This window comes from Mustela nigripes, chromosome 3, assembly GCF_022355385.1.
Source record: "Mustela nigripes isolate SB6536 chromosome 3, MUSNIG.SB6536, whole genome shotgun sequence".
In the NCBI taxonomy this organism is placed as follows: domain Eukaryota; kingdom Metazoa; phylum Chordata; class Mammalia; order Carnivora; family Mustelidae; genus Mustela; species Mustela nigripes.
This window is the reverse complement of record NC_081559.1, coordinates 18,584,177-18,608,504: the sequence shown is the minus strand read 5'-3', so window position 1 is coordinate 18,608,504 and position 24,328 is coordinate 18,584,177. Positions and strand designations below refer to the sequence as shown.

The 24,328-nt window shown below is 42.4% G+C and overlaps 1 long non-coding RNA gene across 3 annotated transcripts in view; it reads right to left on the bottom strand.

Annotated features, from left to right (window-relative positions):
- LOC132013499 (uncharacterized) overlaps window positions 1-24,328 on the bottom strand; it is a 70,241-nt gene that overhangs the window by 7,139 nt on the left and 38,774 nt on the right. For all 3 annotated transcript variants that reach the window (XR_009403024.1, XR_009403023.1, XR_009403022.1), the window contains one exon: window positions 321-388. This is a non-coding gene — a long non-coding RNA (uncharacterized LOC132013499). The remainder of the gene's footprint in view (window positions 1-320; window positions 389-24,328) is intronic.

Below are 24,328 nucleotides of genomic sequence, written 5' to 3'. Positions count from 1 at the left end.
GTGAACAATGGCGATTCTGAGGCTTAGGGCCGTTTGGATAATTAATTATAATTAAGCAGTAATTAATAATGATTTGAATAATTGCAGGTTCCCTACCTTCAGGCTGTGGTTTGGAAGCAGCAACACATTGAGCCATAATGGAGCCCGAGGCAAAGGGGAAATTGGCAATACTGATCCCATCTTCACTAAAATTGTTGGTATTTTGTTCAATATAGATTTTTAAAATAATTTTATTTTTCAAAACATGCTATTTATTTATCTTAATTACTGAGTGTTTGTGCCCCCTTACATAGGGATCCTATGGCAGGTGTCTCACTTACCTCTCCTCAGGCCAGGTCTTAAGCCCAGAAACAATAGGAGGGGGTATCTGGATACGGCTTGGCCTGCCCTGGACAGGGAAAAGAGGGAGAGTCAAACCCTTGGACTAGTCTCTCTGATCCTTGGTGTCTTGATATTTCCAAATCACTGAGATGAGAATAATGCAATTCTAGTCAGGGATGGAAGACATCCCAGGTCTTCTGTGGACCACTGTTACCACATTATACAGATGAGAAACAGGGGGTCAGTGCATGTGACTGACATGCCTGAGAAGAGAGATCCAGAAAGTGGAAAGTGAGGACTTTATTCCATACCAGGTCAACTCTGGGAGTCTGTGCTCTGAGAGACTGCCCATTCACTGTGTCCCCACAAAAATGATTAATGATGTATTTATTTTCTCTGAACATCAGGCCAGCTAAACGTCACAACAAAAATATCTTCTGTTAATTTTAACAACTTTTTTCCTGGTACAAAAGTAATATATATTCATTGAAGAGAAATAAGAAAATACACAGAAGTGAGAGAAATCAAAATAAATCAAAATTCCACCCCAAGAACCACCATTAGCATTTTGTTGCATCTCCAAGTTTTATTTTAATAAAGATAAATTATATGCATACGATTTTAAAATAAAATGATGATATACACGCAGTTGTTTTTAACATACTTTCTTAACAGCATCCGTGAGTATCTGTTCCTGTCGTTGATTTTTTGCAGAGTAATTTGCAATAGATTCATAATATGCATTCACCCATTCATGAATATTTATTGAGGGCCTACTACTCTCCAGGCAGCGACTAGGCAGGCACTAGAGATGCATCAGTTAACAAAATAAAGAATTTTTCCCTCTAGGGTTGGAAGGAAGACCTTTGACAAATGAATGAATAAATATGTGTCAGTTAGGGGCACCTGGGTGGCTCAGTCGGTTGAGTGTCTGCCTTCAGCTCAGGGCTCAGGTCATGGGATCAAGCCCTGCATTGAGATCCTTACTCAACAGGGAGCCTTCTTCTACCTCTGCCTGCTGCTCCCCCTGCTTGTGCTCGCTCTATGACAAATAAATAAATAAAATCTTTTTACAGGAATATGTGTCAGTTAATAGGGACACTGTTTTGGATGTTGTAAGGGAGTCTTCTGTGATTAGAAGCTGTTTAGGGCTGAACTGTATCCTCCCCCACTCCATTCATATGCTGAAGTCGTGACCTCCACTGTATTTGGAGTGTATTTGGAGATCATGCCCTTATGACTATAGTGTCCTTATGACTGTCTTTGGAGATAGTGTCCTTAGAGAGGTAATAAGTTAAAATTAGATCATTAGGGTGAGCCTTAATCCAAAACTGGTGCCCTTTGAAGAAGTTTAGACACGGACATACATCGAGGGAAGATCATATGAAGACACAGGGAGAAGACAGTCATCTATAAATCAAGGAGAGGGACCTAGAACAGATTTTTCTCACATGTGCCTCAGAGAAAACCAGACCTGTCTCACTGTCTGGACTTCCAGTCTCTGGAGCTGTGAGCGAATTCGTTCCTGTTGTTTAAGTCGCAAGTCTGTTGTTAGGGTAGCCCCAGCAGACTAACGGGGGCAGAGAGTGGTCTGAGCGCAGCGAGAGGGTTCAAATCCTGCAGGATCCAGGGAATGGTGAGTGCCAGGGCCCTACAGTGGAGTTTGCTTGCTTTGCTTTAGAGGAAAGCAAGGAAGCCAGGTATTCTGGAAGGGTCACTGAGGGGAGAACGGAAGGTGATGAGGTTAGAGGAGGAAGCAGGTACCACTAGGTCCTAAAGCAGCCTGCCGGCCTCACAAAGGACTTCAGAGTATATTCTGGGAAATAGGAAACTGCTGGAGAACCTCTGGACCTGACATATTTTAACAAAGGGCCTTGGTTGGCTCTGTGAGGAGTCCAGTCTAGATGTATCAGAAAGTGTGTAACCCTCTTATCAATCAGTGAAATTATGTAGCAGGGCCTGGTAAAGGTTTGCAGGGGGAGGCAGGGGGCGGGGCTTCAGGGACACTGGCCCCGAGTCCTAAGCCCTGGCTGTTCCTGCAGCATCCCACTGGGCTGTCCCACCCCCCATCTGAGAAACTGGATAAACCATCATTTTAAACCAGCCTCAGACTTTTTTCCAAGAGTCCTTTTCCACAGGGTCATTCACTGAGTTTCTTCCGCCCTGTTAAGGTGTTAACCCTTCCTCTTGCTTATCTCTTTTCCCTCTTTCTGGAGCTTACACCCAAGTTCCCAATCCTCAAGCTCCCTCTACCCCAGCTCAAGCTCACCGGCATCAACTGCCATCGGCCAGAATTCCATCTTCCTCTTCTCTCCCCCCTCTGCCTCCCATTCCTTCCCGCCTGGCTTCCTCTAGGGAAAGGAGAAATGGAAGTGTTATCCCAGATCTGCAAGTGAAATTTCAGGGAAGTAGACAATGTCCATGAGTCAGTCAGGGGACTGAAGTCATGGCCACTCCGCTCAATTTGAAGCCTCACCCCTTCTGTCAAATCAGATGTAATGGCCCCAGGGGCAGTAACTAGCTTAGGGTTGGACCGAACTTCCACCTGTGCACCCCTCTAAGGAAGCTTTTGTTAGTTTCCAGACTCTTCTTAGGCTCCTGAGGGGTTTTCTGTCTTGGCAGGAGCCCTCATCAGTAGCTTCCTTTAACGATGCGCATACGTTTGCCTCCTGCTGAAGGTCAGTACTGTCCTCCCCCCAAGGCCAACTGCCTCTATCAACCTATACTTAATCTGCTCTAGGCTGTGTTTCGACTGTTACTTGCTTCATGAAACGAAGGGATCAATTTGATTCTCTTTCTCCAGTGCAATAGAAACACACAGAACTGGAAAAAAACCAAATGGATGCCATTAGTAAGGGTCCCAGTTCCGCCCAGACGCTTGGGCTGATCTGTTCACCTGAGCACAGGTGACAGCTGACGTTATAAAGACCGGCAGCTGGATAGAGCCAAGGGCAAACACCCCAGGCTTAAGAAGGGGAACACCAGGAGGGTCACGGGCTGGGGTCCTTGCGGTCACAAAGGACCTCAGTGCCTCCAGGTTATACCTATAAGTTCAGAGAAGCATTGGTGGATTTGAAGAAGGAAGATGATTTCCTCCCAACTTAACTCCGTGTCCCATTACTGGGCCATATCTGCCGAGAATGATGAAACAGTAGTTTTAATAAATCCTCTAATAATTCCCTTAATCATCTTGGGAATACTATAACCGCATTGAACTGAATGTGTGGGGGGGTGGGTGGGTACACGTGGGTCGAAATTATTTACTTCTTAGATACATTTAAAATACACCACAAACGTTGTAACCCTATTTTGGCATTTCTTTTTCTTCTTCCTTTTGTTTGGTGTTGGTTTGGTTTGCTTTAATATGGAAGTGGCCTGTGCCTCTCTTGACCTCTGAAAGGCCGTATGAAAACCTGAAACCGAGGCAAGGTGACAAAGTCTGGTCATTCACCAGACGGGCCTCCTCATGTTACTTCTTTACTTAGAAAAATAGTGTTGTTGCAGAAGATCCAGAGTCGCAAATGTTCTGCCCAGGCCAGTCGGTTTCTGAATGCTTAGATTTTTCATTTCACTGAGCTGTCAGGGAATTTTCTAGACTAGAAATATCTAAGCGAGACCAAAACAAAACCTCCAGTGTGAATGCACATCCTCCAGGTTGAGGGAGAATCAGATAAGCCTTTGGGGTGAAGTGAGAGCAAGGCAGCTGATTTTCACCCTCCGTGGTCATCTCACAATCAGGTAAGGTGAGTGGAAAGTTACACAGGTTTTGCTGTATATTACCAGATTCTCAGTCTTCTTTGCTTGAGCAAAATGGCAAAATACCTCGTGTACTCTGTGAAGAATGCTCATAAAATTATAGTTTGATCTTTGTAACTGCCATTGCTATCTTAGACACTAACGCGCCTCTGTGTTCAGGCGAGAAATGACAGCATAAAACTTATTAGCAATGCTTGTACTTCAAAATATTGCTGTCATCTTGAGTTTGAGGGATCATGACCCTGGCTGTATGTAGTTTTAGGTTCCCCAGTGATGCCAAATATATTTGTGTCAACAAACACCGTTCCAAAATACCGGAGTTCAATTTAGCTAAATACCAGGGGACTGACTCAAATTACGTTGAAGGAAAAAAATATATATATCTTTAACTCTGATGGCAAAACATTGAAAACTCAGAAAATCTGTGTTAGGGACTTGGAAAGTAGTAAAATGAGACATTTCCATAAAGGCTAATACATTTTGTATTTTCTTTAGTTCTATTATTGCAACGCTTTTTAATTCCACATGTGAAAATGCTGTTTTTACCAACTCATGGCAGTGTCTAATTAATTACTCTGTAACACATCATTGTTGTTAGAAATGCACAAGTTTGCCTTCTATTGCAGAACTATACAATATAGTGAGATACCAATAATCATAGTAGTAATCATCATCATCAATGTAGTAAGTAACTGTAATCGAGTACTTAATATGATTTGCTAAAGGTTTGTTAGTTAAGCACTCCCATGGGTTATTTTATATAAGCCTCCCAACAATCTCATGGGCTAAGAAAAGTAATTTAATTCTTATTCTAGTGAATGGCTGAGATTTTTATCGAGAACTTATGATGTGCCAGGTGCTGTACAGATATTAACTCATTCATTCCTCATGACGCTCCACAAAGTAGGTGCTCTCATTCTTCCCATTTAGGGATTACAGAGCTGAAGTGACCTGCCAAAGGCCACAAATCTGTAAGTCACATGATGAACCCTTAACTCTGGCTCTAAGCTTTACCTCTTCCTTACTAAACAGCTGCTCAACATAAATTACATTTTCTTTGAGCCTTTTAGGTGCCAGGCTCTGTATCAAATGATCTTCGTGTGGTCATTATTCTTCCTGGAGGAGCTCATTGTTTTCCCATTTTTCAGATGAAAAAAGCCAGGCATAGGCCATTTGCTCAGGGTTCAAAGCCTGGTCTGGCCTGATTCCCAAGCTCATTCTCTTCCATTTTATTGCACAGAAAAAGTTGGTATGGTTTCTAAAGTGAATGGTGACTCCAAGGTAAAAGTCAACACCTAGTGGGAACCCAATTAATCAGATCCTGAAGTAGGAGAAACACTGCCTAAACACAGCATGCTGTCCGTTAGACACACAGGAGCGGAGAACTGGATGACACCCTCTCCCTGTGTCACCCTGCCGCTTCCTGGGTGAGCACATGAGGCTGCCGTCTCCAGAAACCAGCCCTCGCAGGCCTCCAGCAGCCCTGGGGCAAGTCTGACTTGTTCCGGGCTTGCCCAGGTTGGACGACATATGGTCAGAATCCATCCCCATGGGTCCCAACTCCACATGTTTTTAAGTCATTTGTGTAAGCCAGTAGTTGGAAAGGTCCAAGTGACAGGCCAGCAGTAGGAGGCACAGGACAAACCGTTTCTGCGGAGTGAAAACCAGCCTGTAGCTTTCCTGTTATTCATTTTGGGTTTCCTCTTCCTTACTATTGAACATTGTTTGAGGACTTACTTAAGTGCTAAACTGCAGTCACTTCTATTTTCTTAAATTACTTCTTGACATACATTCTTAGCCTCAGCTTTTGACAGCAACCTTTCAAAAATTTGGCAATGGTGCCAGCCCAGATGTGTGCACTGCACAAAAGAGTATCGCTCCTGAAAAAGAGATGTTGCATTTTCCCGAACTGTATATACACCCCTGTCCCTTGTCTTTTCTCTTCAGCAATGAGTCTTTTCACACAATCATCTGCGTCATTTCTTCTTTCTTCTTCTTTTTTTTTCTTAAAAATTTTATTTATTTATTTGACACAGAGAGAGACACACAGAGAGAGGGAACGCTAGCAGGGGAAGGGAGGAGAGAGAAACAGGCTCCCCAGTGAGTAGGGAGCCCGATGTGGGGCTTGATCCCAGCACCATGACCTGAGCCGAAAGCAGATGTTTCGCTGACTTAAGCCACCCAGGCACCCCTCAGTTCTTCTTTCTGAAGTTATCTCAGTCTATTGTAGTTTACATATATGTATAGACATTTACATAATCACAAATTGACTTACAATTCTTGAGGCCTCAGCCGGGGCTCACTGTGAATGATGGCCCCTAGGATTATTCCATATGCAAGTGCATAACCATACCCACCGCCCCCTAACCCCCACAGCTTTGTACTAGAAGAACCAAGCACTGGAGAAAAGAACACAGCAACAGAAATTTCCTTTCCTTATTTCTCCTCTGCTTTATCCACAACCCTTTCCCTTATTTCTAGGTTTTAGCATTGTGACTTCTAAATTCTTTCTCTGCTATTGCAGAACCTGAACAGACAAACAAAATAGTGTATCTACTTATGTGCCCAAGACAGAATCAGTTTTTGGCTTATTTGAAATAGGTTCCATTTATTAGTATTATTTAATTAAGGTTTTCTGGGAGATTATTGCTGTGGTGTAAATTTGGTTCATTTGCCAAGGTTACGGTTGCTTCTCTTATTGGAGAAAGGTCATGAAGTGCTGGAGTTTGCAGACTTGGTCCTGAGAGGTGTTATGTTTTGGTTGAATAGACATTCTGTAAAGTTGACATAGTTTTTGAAAGCAGCTACAAAAGTTGTCATCAAATCCTAGTATTATAATAGGAAGAAAGTCTGGGAAGGGGGTCATGTGATGCACATTGCTGATTTTACGCAGGCCTATTCTATTTATTTATTTATTTATTTGACAGAGATCACAAGGAAACAGAGAGGCAGGCAGAGAGAGAGGTAAGCAGGCTCCCTGCTGAGCAGACAGCCTGATGTGGGCTTCATCCCAGGACCCTGGGATCATGATCTGAGCCGAAGGCAGAGGCTTTAACCCACTGAGCCACCCAGGCGCCCCAACGCAGGCCTATTCTAAGGCTCAAATAGATTAAAACAACACTCACCTTTCCATCTAATCAGGAAATTTGTTTTGTAAAATTTTTAAGTGTGCCACAAAAATTTTTCTAGAGTTTTCTCTTTGCTGACTTGGATCCTAAAAGCTGAACATAGAAGGTAGCTGAATTTCCTCATGCTTCCTTTTTCCTACTCTTGCCTTTTTAGACACACACACGCACACACATACGCACACACACACACACAAACACACAAGTATTCATGAATGCATGTCAGATTTTCTACAGGACATATGATGATTCTGACAATCAAAAGAAAAAGAAACACAATAATAGGTATATACAGAAAGGTTATATGGCACATAGCAGGTACTTAATGAATTTTGTTGAAGTGAAGTAAAACACATTTGAAAACATAAATTGTAAAACATCAAGGCTTGTCCCTCCTTCTTTTTAAAAAATTATCTCTATACCCAACATGGGACTTGAACTTACAACCCTGAGATCAAGTATTGTGTGCTCTTCCAACTGAGCCAGTCAGGTGCTCCAAATTGTCCCTTGGTTTAAGAACATAGATATAGCCTCAGGACATAGTCAATCCCATAAGCCAAGATCTATGCACAGGTATTTATTGCAGAGTTAGAACAATGAAAACACGGAGGCATTGTAAATAAATAATTAAAAGAGAATTATGAAACAAATGGTATATCCTTGAGGAAATTTTTTAAAAAGATTTTACTTATTTGAGAGAGAAAGAGAGAGCAAGCAGGGAGAGGGGCAGAGAGAGAATCTCAAGCAGTCTCCATGATGAGTCCAGAGCCTGACACAGGACTCGATCTCACAACCCTGAGATCATGACCTGAGCAGAAACCAAGAGATGGATGCTTAACCGACTGGCCACCCAGGCAACTCTATCCATAAGAAAATATTATGCAGCCATGTAAACTATACTAATAGCATGTTTTAGAACATGGAAATATGCCTATGACATAATGTAGAATTTACAAAATAAAAGGAATAACAATTTTATTTCAGTATAAGTTGAGCTCCATAAGGGTACACTGAATAGAAGCGAAACTGGAAAGGAATATGCTAAAATGTGAACAGTGTTTACTGTGAGAACAGTGAGACTCTTTATTTCTGCTTATCGTATTTCAAAATTTGTCTCAAATAATGAAGATGTATTAATTTGATAATTAGAAAAAATTAAAAACTAGAAGACATTCCTATGGACAAAATTTATCCATACAGCAGCTCAAAATCAGTGAAAACATTCTACATTTATGATATGAGCTAAACCCATCGGGGAGTTTTAACTATAATCTTCTGAGAATCACATAATCGAGTTTCCATAATTCCTGCAGGTAATCTATTCCCAAGTAGAGTGATTAAAAAATGTCAAGCTTACCTTCAAATGTTTTGGTTTCAGTTTCAATCCATCATGAACTGGTGACTTACGGGAATATGTGTGCTGTCGTATTCTAACATCTTTCTTTTGCTAACAACCTACCATACCATCTCTTCCTCTGTTTTCTTATTTTATGATCTCTGCTGAAGGCAGAGGCTTAACCTACTGAGCCACCTAGGCGCCCCTCAGGGCCCATTTTTATACTAACCTCTAGGGCTGGGAGTCTTATCTCATGTGGACAGTATAAATTCAGATCTTAGATCATTGCATGGGGTTTCCACGTCTTACACACAAAGTTGCAGAGGCATAAACTTCCTGTGGACCCTGGGTACGGTGTGGGTAACATTTTTTTCACAGAGGGGTCAGCTCTCCCTGGGCTGTGCTCTGAAGCAGAGGTCTTGATTCCAGCTTCCTACCTGGTGTGAGCCCTTGGTCATAGCCTCTGTCTTGGTAATGCCAGCCCATGGCCCTTAGGACCTATGTCTGGGTATCGCGGCCCTGGGACTTCGTTGTCATCTCATACACCTGTTGCTCTTGTTTTGAGTTCCATCTTTTGTTCGGTCATCTAGGCATTTCCTTTCAAAAACTATCTATACATTTTTAAGATTATTGCATTTTATTCAGGAATCCTGTGGCTTGGAGTGGAAAGAGCTGCCCCAGCTAAATGTTGAGTCCTCAAACAGTGTTCAAGAGAAGAACGCCTCAGACTGCCTTATTAGCACACCTGCTCTGTTGCTGTCCCCTTTGAAGAGAGTCACAAGAGACTAATCATTACCAACAGTTAGAGCGTCTAAGTTTTCCCAATTTTTCATCTTTTGAAATTAACTCAAGGCTCAGGGCACCTGTCTGGCTCAGTTGGTAGAGCATGTGACTCTTGATCATAGGTCACGAGAACAAGGACCACGTTGGGTGGAGAGATTACTTAAAATAAATAAATTAACTAAAAAAATAAAGGCTCTTTGATGTATAATAGCATGATCTTCATTTCTTTTAATTCTTCACCAGGTAGAAATGCTCTAAGAAGGTCACACTTTATGTGTGTTGAGGCTAAGAAGCTTCTCTGAACTCTATTCACCACCTTCTTCACATCATCAAAAGACACCTTCAACACCAGACCATTATCAAATTCATTCTTAAAAAGCAAATACCATGCTTCATCACAACGAGCAGGAAACTAAATTTACCTTCTGCATCTTTCCCACAATTTTTCTTATGATTAATTCCAAAGTGTGACTTCACCCAGATGAAACATATTGTATAAAGTATGTGGCCGTGGCTGCCCAGTTACCATAATAGGGACCTGAACTGGGCTTCCTCCCTCACGGTGAGTCCAGCCCTGAGCTGAAGCAAAGAGCCCCACAGAAGGAAAGTGAAACCTACCTCAATGGGGCATCCCTCACCTTCTGCCTCCGCTCCATGACAGTGGTCACTGTCACTCCTGAGATCTCGGGCATTTGCACCTACGTCCTCCTTATTGGTGGAGGAAAACTCAAGGTGGGGGTGGGGAGAATCCCGGGGATAGACAAGCACAACCCAGGGACAACTGGTCAAGAGGTTCTGATTTTTATCTACATCAATAAAATGAGTTTTACTCAAATATGTGACACCTAAGGAAAGGGCAATGATTTAAAAAAAAAAAAAAAAGGCATAAAATTTTTTTCTTGCTGGGTAGAACATTACCAAGACTTTTGTAAGCTATTTTTGTCACCTGTCACCTCAGTGGCTCATTACTACACACTTCGCTGCAGAAGCTGCTCAGTGCTGAAGGGCCTCAGGTGTTTCCCCAGCAAACCCGGGGCATCCAAGTCAGCCCCAACCTGAAGCCTTCATCTGCCGCAAGTTTTCCTTTGCAACCATGATTTCCACTCAGTGCTTCTCTCCAGACTTTCTCTTAGCTCAGTCGGTGGATCTAACCTTCTCCTGACTGCCCCGAGTCCCAGCTCCACCACGGCTAGAATTCCCACAGATGTCACTGCCCCACCACCGTAAATCTTCCCCCTGTTATTCCTGAAATGAGTCCACAGGGGTTTTCACACGAGCCAGCTGTGCATTTGTCACTTTGGCTTCCGTGGACCATTGGCCACAATGTTCTAAGTCATAACAGATGAACCAGCGTGATTCATGCAGGAATGGTAGAAATGACTGTGACGAGTCTTCGGAAAGATAAACATTACTGGGTACCTCACTTGCGATGGAAAACTATTCCGACATAGAAAAGGCATCTGAATTTATGAGGCTGGCATAGCTATGGTGTAGCTACTAATAGATGGGGGTTTTCTCACAGTGTGGTAACAGCTTTATTGCACGATAGCCCTTGTCATTTATTGCTTCTTATGGCTATAAACACTGAAACGAGCATATTAAGCCTTGACTGGCTGACTTGGATTTGTGATATATTGGATCAGAAATGGGTGCTTGAACCATAGCCTTTTAATTTATGGTGGTGATTGGCTGGACTGTAAATTAAAAAACATAACTAGAGAGCACGTAGGAAATGGAGCTGCTTCCCTAAATTAGAGTTTCTGATTTGCTTGTTATTTCAGCCCCAAACACTGCTTGAGTTGTGATTTTGGCCCTATAATTTTGTAAAAGTTATATGGACGAATCAAAAGGGCTAAGTAGATAATTTAGAGCCCGGGAAGTCTCTTCACATGGCTTCAGCCTGAAGAGAAGGACCTGTCCAGGGTCATAGTTCCATGGGTGACGGACGAGCAGGAAACAGCAGGGAGTGGAAAGGGAAGGGGCCATGAGCAACAAGTCTATGGTACAAAGAGGAACGGAGCTGAGCTGGTGACAGAAAGCGAGCAGAGAAGAGAGGGGCCAGGCCTCCAGGTTTGGTCCATGCCTGGGCACAGGATGGTGATGCAGCATGGGCCAAGAGCACACGAAAAACGCAGATCTGCAAGGTCATGGCGCTGAGGGATGGCTAGTGTGTATGTTCGAGAGATGGTCTGGGGTCACCTGATGATCCCAGAGGAGAGCAACTGAACCTGGCAGGAAAACCACTCCGAGAGGGATTATTGATTATTGGCTTCTTTGCAATATTTAGTGGATATACTGGATCTGGTTTTAAATATTCCCCTGCCCCCTTTTTTCTCTTTCAATTCAAGGATTGGTTGAAGCTGAGACAATGACTTTTGGGAATAGGTGGGAAATTCTAAGTTGGCGCTCATGGGTCCTTACTCAGAAAACTCATAAAAATCCCGAGTAGACACAAGGTTGAAACATGAGAGGCAGTAACACAAGATAGAAGCTGAAATAGGGGGAGGAGGTCAAAAGAGAAGACACTGAAGTCCCTTCAAATGATATTTCTCCCAGCATTTGAACTTTTCAAAATCTCACTCTCCTCAGGTGATCCTCAAAAACATAATTCATTTTCTATTTAATGGCTGACGAAGGGCCATCAATTTCCCACACAGGCCACGTGATAGCTAATTTTATGTGTCAACATGACTGGGCTAAAGAATGCCCAGGTAGCTGGTAAAGTATTATTTATGGGTGTTGTCCACAAGGGCGTCTCTGGAAGAATGAGTATCTGATTCAGTAGACTGGGTGAAGGAGGCCCACCCTCACTGGGGTGGGTGGGCAGCATCCAATCTGCTGAGGGACTGAATGGAGCAGAAAAAGGTGAAGGAAAGACAAATCCTTGGCCTTCTCTTCTCAAGCTGGGATGTCTACCTTCCCTTGGACATCAGAGATCTTGGTTCCTGGGCCTTTGGACCACAGGACTTACACTAGGCCCACCATTACCCACCACACACACTTCAGACAGACTCAATTATACCACTGGTTTTCCTGATTCTCCGGCTTGCAGAGGTCAGACTGTGGGACTTCTTAACCTCCATAGTCACATGAGCCAATTGCTATAATTCCTACAATTCCTACAATGTATACACTATGATACATGCACATACAATGCATATATATTATGACACACACACACATTATGTCCTATTGGTTCTGTTTCTCTGGAGAATTCTTTTTTTTTTTTTAAGGTTTTATTTATTTATTTGACAGAGATCACAAGTGGGCAGAGAGGCAGGCAGAGAGAGAGAGGAGGAAGCAGACTCCCCACTTGACCAGAGAGCCCAATGCGGGGCTCGATCCCAGGACCCTGGGATCATGACCTGAGCTGAAGGCAGAGGCTTTAACCCACTGAGCCACCCAGGTGCCCCTCTCTGGAGAATTCTAACACAGGTCATTTCCTCACATAAAAATCTACTCTAGGGAGAATGGAAGACACACTTAAGAGAATAATCACTTTTCTTCTATTTCTCTTCCTTCCTTTCTCTTCTCATCCTAAATAATTCAGTCTTGAACCCATGAAGTGGAGCAAAACAAGGTATGTGTCTGCAGTGGTAGGAGGTTGCGTGGGGAGCTGCAGGGGCCCAGTGAGGGGTACTAGAGCCTGAGCAGAGAGAACGGGTAGCCCACCAGGGGGGCAGCTTGGTGCAAATGTCAGAGCCGCCCTGGAGTGTTGAGTCTGCTCAGGGAGAGGTGGCCTGGAGATCAGGGGTGAAGGTCCTGGCCTGTGTGGGGTGAGGAGATAGGGTTACCAGATTTAGGAAAAAAAAAAAAAAAAAAAAAAGAAAGAAAGTTAGTAAAGCAAAACATGACACCCAGTTAAGTTTGAATTTCAGATAAACAATGAATATTTTGTTAGTATAAATGTGTCTCAAATCTTGTATGAATTATTTGTAGTTTATCTGAAATTCAAATGTAACTGGACAATCCTGTCTTTTATCTGGCCACATTGTGAGGAGGACATCAACACAGATGGTGGTCTGGAGTGGGGTGTGTTAGCTCCAGTGGGGAGTGAAGAGGGTACCCACGAGGGAGGTGGGAAGTGGCCCAAAATGGGGGGCTTAGAGCCGAAGCCAAGAAAGGAGAGCCTCGGCCCGGGAGATGGGGCAGCAGAGGGACTGTGAGGTTCCTAGGGCTACTGTAACACATGACCAAATATTTGGCAGCTTGAAAGGAGAGAAATCTATTCTCTCCCAGATCCGAAGGACAGAAGTCTGAAAATGAGATGTCTGCAGAGCCCGGCCACCTCCGAAGCCTCTAGGGGAGAATCCTCCTCGCCTCTTCCAGCTTCAGTCCGTTAGCGGCATCTCTAGGCTTACGACTGCCGAACTCCAGTCTCTGCCTCTGTCTCTAGGTGGCCTTCCCCTCTTCTCCCTGTGTGTCTCCCTGTGTGTGTGTCTTTATAAAGACAGTGGTCCTTGCATTTAGGGCTTACTCATAATCCAACATGATCTCATCTGCAGAGCTCCATTTTCCAAATAAAGTCACATCCACAGTCTCCAGGGCTTAGGATGTGACCAAATCTTTTTTTTTTGGGGGGGGGAGGGTGGTGCCTACCATTCAACCCAGGACAGTAACATATAGGGAACTGATCAAATCAACAAATATTTTAAAGATCATGCAAGCCTGGCTTTTCCTACAGGAGAACAGTATGGAAAGACATTGAATCGGAATTAGGGGGATCAGGGTTAACTGATGGTTTCATAGATGAGAATAGAAATAATTCTAGATGTAAATGTCTGCCTGTGTGTGTTTGTGCTGTCTATTGGCCAGTGATATGCCAATAGCAAAGAGTACATCTAGTGCCTGGATCTTGGCTTTTAAATACCATTTCCCACTAAAGGGGGTCAGATTTCCTTGGAGAAATAGTTGATTCCAGGGTTGGTACAAGGAAAGTGCAAGGAAAGCCTACAATATTTTGCTATACCAGAAAACAAAAAGATACTCAAAGAATGAAGGGGATATAACAGAGGACACAAAAGCCAGCTGAACGGGCTCCCCAATTGCCAAATCAAGGACAATTTGAGCATGAATGAGAATATCAGTGGATTATAACCCAATGACTACAACAAGAATCTACAAATCCACACCAAGGTGCAAAGATGAATAAATAAATGGAAAGTTTAATAAGAAATGGGATCTTTGTATACTTTTAAAGGACAATCCCACAAAATATTTCCCACCTACAAAGGGGAAAAGAGTAGTTTTACAGTGAGGAAGCCTGGCAGACACTGCTTAATGAGATGATCCTGGTGGACGTCAGCAGTAACGAGACAAAGTTAAATCATGCACCACCTGCGGGGATCCAATGAGAGCTCAGCCTCAGTCCTGGGTTCTTCTTGCCAAAAATCCAAGGTAAACTTGAGTTTAATCATGAGGAAACATCAATCAAACCCAAACTGAGGGTCATTCTACAAAATAACGGGCTGTATTCTTCTAGACTATCGAGTCCAGGAGATTAAGAAAAGGCTGAGCCAGTGTTCCAGTGTGTAGCCGCTAAAGAGACGCAGGTTATCACCCAAGGTAAGACCTGATTCTGAATTGGATGCTTCTGCTCTCACGGCAGCACTGGCAGATTTAGGCAGAGTTGAATGAGCACTAAGTGTTATTAAGCGGTAGTGGTATATCAGTGTGACTTTCTAGGTTTGGGTTGTTATTTTAGGGTCATGTAGGAGAGTGTCTTAGGGAAACAAATATTTAGGGGTGATGTAGAATCGGGTTGGTATCTCAACCTGATTCCCTAATCTCAAATGATTAGGGAAAACAAAACTCTTTGAACTGCCCTTCCAACTTTCCTGTAACTGTTTGTTTAAATCTATTGTTATTGCAAAATTTCAAAAGTGAAAAAGTATAGTTGGACAGGTCAAGAATTACGTTCATATATGTTCACTGCAGCATTATTTATAATACCAGGAAAATGAAAACGTGTGACAATTTATACAGGCTGATCTCAGCTGTGTTTAAAAAATAGAAAAAAAGAGGGGCATGTGGATGGCTTATTTGGTTAAGTGTCGGATTGATTTTGGCTCAGGTCATGATCTCAGGGTTGTGAGATCCAGCCCTGCGTTGGGCTCTGCAGTGGGCATGGAGCCTGCTTAGGATTCTCTCTCGTCCTACCTCTGCTCCACACCTCCCCGCTTCTGCCCTCCCCAAACCCCACGCTAAAAAAAAATTTTTTTTTTAATTAGAAAAAAAAAGGGTTAGAAAGAAATAATACATGAGGGGTGCCTGAGTGGCTCAGTTGGTTAAGTGTTTGACTCTTGATTTAGGCTCAGGTCACGATCTCAGGGCTGTGAGGTCAAGCCCTACGTTGGGCTCCTGGCTCAGCGTGGAGTCTGCTTGGGATCCTCTTCTTCTACCTCCCCTCCCACACTTGCACACGTGTTCTCTCTCTCAAATAAATGAGATCTTTTTTAAAAAAGTATTTTAAAAATAAAAAAAGAGAAAAATATGAACATGTTAAAACTATGTGTATCTATTTGGAAGGACTATGGCTCCTGTTTTTTTTCAGGGGGACCCATGATATACAGAAAGAATGTAAGTTTCGCTAGGGCTAGACATAGACAGTTGAATTTAATCACAAGCTGAACAGAAGTGAGGACAGTGACTGGATGAAAGAATCTGAGGTATAGGGTAGAATTTAACAATACAATGAAATTGTATCATGTATGGCTTTAATTTCTTTTCTTTCTTTTTTCTTTTAAAGATTTTATTCATTTATTCGACAGAGAGAGATATCACAAGTAGGCAGAGAGGTAGGTAGAGAGAGAGGGAGAAGCAGGCTCCCCACTGAGCAGAGAGCCTGACTCGGGGCTTGATCCCAGGACCCTGAGATCATGACCTGAGCCGAAGGCAGAGGCTTAACCCACTGAACCACCCAGGCACCGCTGTAATTTCTGACAAGTCAAGAATGCACATTCAAATTGAATTTTTCACACAACCTAGGCCTGACATGCAAGCCAACAACTTCATCTGTTGCCTTACAATAGAAACAGTGACGGACTCCTGGAAGAAAGGCTGGTTGTGCTGGATTTAGGCGATGGTAAAGAATATACTAATTCTGACTATTACTATACCCTGGCAATTCAAGAGATTTTCCAGGGTAATTGTCACAGAGTAGGCATAATTTTCATTTGACATGCTGTGTAAAACATAACCTTTGTTTAAACAGTGACTTTAGTCTTGATTTTAGGGTAAAATTTAACATTTACTTTAATCCCTTCCAGGGATCTTAACTAAAAAGTCTGAAATTTTTTTTAAAGATTTTATTTATTTATTTGACAGACAGAGATCACAAGCAGGCAGAGAGGCAGGCAGAGAGAGAGAGAGAAAGAAAGAGAGAGAGAGAGAGAGAGAGAGAGAGAGAGGAGGAAGTAGGCTCCCTGCTGAGCAGCAGAGAGCCCAATGAAGGGCTTGATCCCAGGACCCTGAGATCATGACCTGAGCTGAAGGCAGAGGCTTTAACCCACAGAGCCACCCAGGCACCCCTGAATTTGTTTTTAAGTTGAGATATAATTCACATAGCAAAAAATGCACCCTTTTAGGGTCTTAATGATGAGTTTAACGTGGCATAAGAGATCTACAGAGCAAAGAGAAATCTCCTTTTAAAGTCATTGTATAGATTTTCTTAAAGAAAAGAAAATTCATATTTTAACATTTGGAAAGGAAAGTGATCAGACAAGGATGGCAAGGCTGTGTTCCTTTGGAGGCTCTAGGATACAATCCGTTTCCTTGCCTCCCATCCCTCCAAGCTCTGCTCACGGTCACATCTTCTTTGACCCTCTTGCCTCCCTCTTGTATATAAGGACTCTTGTGATTGCATTGGGTCCATCCTGATAATCCAGGAAAATCTCTCCATCTCAAGATCCTCAACCTTCTCACATGTGTGAAGCTCCATCTGCCATTTAAGGTGACATATTCACAGAATCGAGGACTAGAACGTGGACATCTTTTGGTGGGGGGGACATTATTCTGCCTACCACACTTTCCCTTCCCTCCCACATTTCCAAACCTCCACGTGGTTCCCCAAACAGGCTCAGATCTCCCTTTCTAGCTTGAATTCTCTTGGGTCTCCTACTCATGCCTTCTCACTTCCAGCCATCACCACCTCTCTCTCTCCCAGTCCAAGTCCTACCCATTTCACGAGTCCCATCTAATTATAAGTGCTTTGTCAACACCTTCCCAGGCTACCCAACGTATGAGTATCATTTTCTAAATCTCACTGCACGGAGTAGCTGCACAATTCCTTTGGAAAGCCCTCTGTCTTCTGTCATATATTTGTGGCTCACAGGTGCTGCAAAAATGTTGAAGGATTAAATGAATCTCCACCACCAGACCCATAAGCACATTGAGATCCATGTCTTTTTTTCCCCGGGTTTATTGAAATATAATTGACATATAACATTGTATTAGTTTAAGGTGAACAATGGTATAATATGACGTAGGTATATATTTCAGAATGATCGTCATAATAAGGTTAATTAACATATCCATCACCTCCCATAATTATTATCACTGTGCGTGTATATGAGAATATTTAAGTGAGAATATTTAAGATCTGCTCTTTATCAATTTTCAAGTACACAATACAGTATTAACTATAATCACTATGTCATACATTAGATCCTCAGAATTTATTCATTTTATGACTGGAAATTTGTCTTCTCTGATGAGCATTTCCCCATCCCCCTAAGCCCCAGCCCCTGGCAACCACCAACCTATTTTTAAGAATCATATCTTAGGCTACTTTCCAATCCAGCACGGGAGATACGTGGTGATAATGAAAGGAAGAATGTCCAGGAGCCCCACCCAGGGAGGAAGAGTTCTCAGAATCCCCTCTGTTTCTTTAGTTTGGAGCAACACCAAGTCACCCCTTGCCAAAAGATACCTAGGGCATATCTTTCTTCTCTTTTGGTGGGTGTCAATGACAAACTTTGGTAACAATTTTGCCTCAACCCTTCCTACCCAACCTCTTACACTCTCTGGACAGGATCCCCATGTGTATGGCCAATAGAAGCTATTACAGGGGTCCTTGTAGCAGCTCTGAGAAGTGCTCTGGAGGCCACCAAGGACTGTGGAGGGTAGGGTAGAAGACAGAAGTGACAAGACTCCTAAAATCCCCTTAATCGACGGCAGGATGACATTCTTCAAAATGTGTGGCTTTCCTTAGTTTTGCACATTGCTAGGTTATTATTTACTAGCCAAACTATTTTTTAATTTTTTAAAGAGTTTTGGAGAGGAGGCTTAGTGATCCTGCATCTGTTAGTCTGTCTCACCCCTGAAAGATGGATATCACTATTTCATGTGTAATTCAGTTTTTTTCTAGATAATGATGATCACTTTCTATGAGGAAAGGTTTTTACTTTGTTATTCATATTTTGAGAAAAATATCTTTACCAGAGATTTTTCATCAGCAGCTGGTAGCGGTCATTGGGCAATTCTTCCAGTCGAGGAAAGGGATAAGGAAATTTCTGGGTTACTTCTGGCCTTATGATTCTAACTACAAACCTTAAGTTCACATCAACATACACATCACAAAATGCTATTTGTTGTCTCACAGTTTTGACAGATGAGTTGAAAGCTTTTTAATATAATTCAGCAAACATTTAATATAGGAACTTGGCTGGGCTTTTGTGGAATAAATAGATGAATAAAAGACAGTCCTGGCCATCCAAGAAAGATAAGACATGAACACAGATAACTTGTACGTGAACTATTTCAGGCACCCCTTCTGACTCACCACTGTTGGTGCATTGGGCCTTCGACCAAGAAAAATTAAATCCAAGATTTAAGGGCGGGGGGTGGGGGAAGAAGTTCTTTCAGCTTGGTGGGAAAACAACTAAAACTACGGATTTCTCGGGTTTTAAATAACATGACAGAGTCTTTACCAGTTGTAACTTTGCTTTTCTAGCAATAAAAAATGTTTTCTGTGTTTATAGTCACAGTGCTGTTTCTGTGACTGTGTTTAACCAGTGGCGCATAGATGCAGAGTTTTGCTCGTGTTCAACAGAGGGGAATAACTGTACAGTGCTTTCCCCTCCCTTTAAGGAAAAAAAAAAATCAGGAAGGAACTGAAATACAAGGCTTTTCCTCCCATTTTACATTCAAACATGTCTTACAGGAAATGAACAAATAGTGATTCTCAAATACAACATTGTGCTTCTATGTGTTATAGTGCAAAACGAGCTTTACAGGAATTTCGTGTGTTCCGGGAGTTGAGTTTTTAAGGACAAATGTGGAACTTGGATTGTCACTTCCTGTAGTGCAGAAATGCCAAATTCTTGAGCCCAAACATCCTAAGATCTCCCACATCTCATCCCGGCTCACTTCCGGCCTCCTGTGCGCATGCTCCTTACTTCAGGAATCCCGTAATGCTCTCGTTCGAAAGTAAAAACTAAAAATCACTTCGTAGCTTTTCTTCTTTTTTTATCTAAAAGTTTTGAACTAAAACTTCAACAGAATTTTTCGAAAAGGGCAAGGAGTTCTTTCAGAACCAAAGGGGTTCTTTAAATATTTTCACTAATAAGAAAAAAAGAGATGGAAATTTCAAGCAGCATAAGAAACATTTAACCAGATAGAGTTGTCCCATGGGCCACAAGGAATTATTTCTTTTCTTTCTTTCTTTTTTTTTAAGATTCTATCCATTTATTTACTTGACAGGCAGAGATCGGGAGTAGGCAGGCGGGCAGGCAGAGAGAGAGAGAGGAGGAAGCAGGCTCCCCACTGAGCAGAGAGCCCGATGCGGGGCTCGATCCCAGGACCCTGAGATCATGACCCGGGCCGAAGGCAGAGGCTTTAACCCACTGAGCCACCCAGGCATCCCCACAAGTAATTATTTCTAAAAAACAATGGAAAAAGGAAAAAAAAGCATTAAGAAGCTAGAATTACCTTTAAAAATAAATATAACTTAGAAGAAGAAAATCAAAACCATTTTTAAAAAAGATTTTATTTATTTACTTGAGAGACAGAGATCACAAGCAGGCAGAGAGGCAGGCAGAGAGAGAGGAGGAAGCAGGCTCCCCGCTGAGCAGAGAGCCTGATGCGGGGCTCGATCCCAGGACCCTGGGATCATGACCTGAGCTGAAGGCAGAGGCTTTAACCCACTGAGCCACTCAGTCGCCCCTCAAAATCATTTTAATGGGAGATTTAGAGAATAACCTATTAATGCATGTCATACTCCTGTAAATTATCCTCAAATTTAATACAAATTTTTATTTGTTTAGTACAAATACTAATTAAAATTCCCAAGTGATTTTTTTAATTAGAAAAATGAAGTAAAGTTTATTGAGAAAAACTAAATAGGTAAGAGTTAAAACATATTTGGAGAAAAGAAAAAATAAATGCACTGTGACTAATTCTACCTGATATTAAAAGAAATAAAAGCAGGGCACCTCAGTGGCTCAGTTGGTTGAGCATCTGCCTTTGGCTCAGGTCATGATCCTAGGGTCCTGGGATCCAGACCCACATTGGACCCCCTGTTCGGCAGGGAGCCTCTTTCTCCTTCTCCCTCTGCCTGTCACTCCCCCGCTTGTGCACTCTGTCAAATAAATAACATAAAATCTTTAAAAATATATACATATATATAAAATCTTCAGTAATTAAAGCAGAATGCTATTAGAAGGTGACTAGAGAAATAAATTAATAGAACAGAACAGATAGCTCAGAAATGAATCCTATTATATAAAAATACTTTAGGGAATAATAATGAGAAAGGAAAGGGTTTTTCAATAAATGGTGTTGAGAAAATCTTAGCTCTTTAAGAGGAAATTCCCCATCTCATGCTTCATACTCAAATGTTTTCCAAGTGGAATTTAAAACCTAGATTCAGGGGTGCCTGGGTTGTTACGTGTCTGACTCTTGATCTCAGCTCAGGTCTTGATCTCAGAGCTGTGAGTTCAAGCCCAAGTTGGGCTCCACGCTGCGGTGGAGCCTACTTGCAAATAAATAGTTACATATATACATACAGATACATACATACATATATACTTACATACTAAAGAGTCAAATAAAATAGAAAAATCTTCAGACAAAGTGGACAAAGAGAGTATTTAATCCAACATCAGGAAGGGAGCATTCTTGAAGGTCAGAAGCATGAAGAGGGATCAAAAGAGGAAACAAGGTAATATCTGATCACTTTGCCAACGAAATCTAAGTGAAGTTAACAACCCACGTCCAGTCCAGTGATACAGCAGCCTCACGCTCTGATAGAACGTCTCCTCCTACCCGCACTCCCCACACCCATTACAAACACACAGCAATAATAAATACGATATAAAAAGGGAAAATAGAAATGATAAAATTGGGTTTGAAAGGCATAAAAATAAATACCTCCATGGAATAGAAACAAAAAAATCCCACCGCAAAGAAAGCAGAATTGCTGCTGGATATCAAGTGGCCTTCCATGCCCGCGCCCAAGACTTCAGCTGCCGAAGGTTCGTGAAGACTAAGTGTACAGACTCAAAACAGATCTTGGAGGACACAGATCACGGCTGGTGCTCCCGCTTGTCACAGAGACTAAAAAAAAAGTTTGCTCACACATTGCTTAGAGATCTGCGTTCATAGGGAGCTACAGATGTTGGGAAGTAGGAATTCAGACAAGCCTGATGACGAGAAGGAATGGTGGCATCTATAATATCCAAGTTAAGTCAGGAATACCAAAATACCACTGTGCATCCATTGTGGATGGGGGCCCCAGGGTGCTGGGTGGTGAAAGCAATTTAGTCAGACAGGAGAAGGTGAGCACGGAGAGAAAAAGAGGAAGAGGAAATAAATAAAAGATGAAACAGTTTTTTATTAAAAAATGAGCCTCTGGCAAAACAAAATTCCAAAACCATATTAAAATATCTAACATAAGAAAGAGTATGAGTCCCACTCCCCCTTTCGAGATGAAACTAATTTTAAGGAATTTTTTGACAAGGAATTGAATATAAATGTGCTGCTTCATATATCAAAGGGATATATGAAGATAACCTTTCTACTAAAAAACACGCGGTGGGGGGAGCCTGGGGGGCTCAGTCGTTAAGTATTTGCCTCAGCTCAGGTCATGATCCCAGGATCCTGGAAATGAGCTGTGCATTGGGCTCCCTGCTCAGCAGGAAGCCTGCTTCTCCCTCTCCCACCCCTGCTTGTGTTCCCTCTCTCACTGTGTCTCTCTTTGTCAAATAAATAAATAAAATGCTTAAAAAAGGAAAAGAAAAAGAAAAAGAAACCCCACAGGGGCTCCTGGGTGGCTCAGTTGTTTGGTGTCTGCCTTTGGCTTGGGTCATAATCACAGTGTCCTGGGATAGAGGCTGGAGTCCTGCTCCCTGCTCTGTGGGGGACCTGCTTCTTCCTCGCCCTGTCCCCCTGCTTGTGCTCTCTCTGTCACTCTCTCTGTGTCAAATAAATAAATAAAATCTTTTTAAAAAAAGAAAAGAAAGAACAGCAAGGGGAGGATGAGTGGCTCAGTGGGTTAAGCATCTGCCTTGGGCTCAGGTCATGATCCCAGGGTCTTGGGATCGAGCCCCACATTGGGCTCCCTGATCAATGGAAAGCCTGCTTCTCCCTGTCCCTCTGCCTGCCAGTTCCCCTGCTGTGCTCTCTCTCTTTCTCTGTTAAATAAAGAAAAAAAATCTTTAGGGGGGAAAAAAAAAAGGAACACAAGAGTATAAAGCAAAAAAAATCACTAATGAGACAAAGAACAAATGCATCTGAAAGAGAAACAAATGGAAACATAAAATACAGACATTAACATTTAAAAAATTAATAGAAAGAATGAATGTTAGGGTAGAAAGTTTCAAAGAGAGAATCACTGAATTGGAAAAAAAGAACTCACCCAGTTCCTGACCAAAGAAAAGAAAAATAGGAGAGAACAATTAAGGGGTGCTGAGGGTATGATGCAAGGACTTCCGAAGAAGAGAATGAGGAGAAAGAGCCGAAATCCTCACGCTGAAACTGTATCGTACACACCAAAAAAAATTAAAAAATTAAATCATTGCAGGGTGAGTTCAAAACATCACGAATGAGAACATCTTAAGGACTATCAGTGATAAGAGAGAGATTACATGCAATGAGGCAACAGTCTTCCCATCAGATGCCACAAAAAGGCCAGTGAAGAAGTATCTTCAAGGAACTGAGGGAACATAGATTTGTACACAGCTAAACTCTTGCCATATGTATGCAAAAATGAAACCATTTTCAAGTAGTAAAGCAGAAGACCACGAAGTTTAGCCACCTGCACACTGGGGCTTCGATCCAAAATGGCACTGGCAAGAGCATTGGCTGCTTATGGTCAGTGTCTGTTCTGGCTGACTACTACCCATGCTATCCTAGGATGGAATATTTTGGTTTTTAATTATTTATTTATTTCTTTGACAGACAGAGATCACAAGTAGGCAGAGAGGCAGGCAGAGAGAGCGGGGGAAGCAGGCTCCCCGCTGAGCAGAGAGCCCAATGCGGGGCTCGATCCCAGGACCCTGGGATTATGACCTGAGCTGAAGGCAGAGGCTTAACCCACTGAGGCACCCAGGTGTCCCTAGGATATAATATCTTTAATTTCACTCTTGAGTGCTTACTTACTGGTTAGTAAATACCTTTGCCCCAAACATTCAGGTGTGCTCCTGCCATCTTAACCTTCCGTGGGGACCCTGCCCAGACTGATCCATATTTTATAACTAAAGAGTTAATGGGTGTCACTGTAGGGGTTCTCCCCAAATCCTGCTTCTGCCCTGTGGGAAGAGCTCATTCTGATCGGTCAACTCATTTTGACTGCAGAATCTTGGTTGTTAAATATTTCGGACAATACCTTTGCAACAAGTCCTCTACAAAAGCTAATAAGGTATATACTTTGCCAAGAGGAAAAGTGTCCCAGGTAGAAGATCTGTAAACAGAAAATAGATTTTAGCAAATGAACTGATAACTTAAGACAGAAAGCTTATTTATCTTAAAAAAAGATTAGGTTGTGTTAAAGCAGTACTGGGGAAGAAAG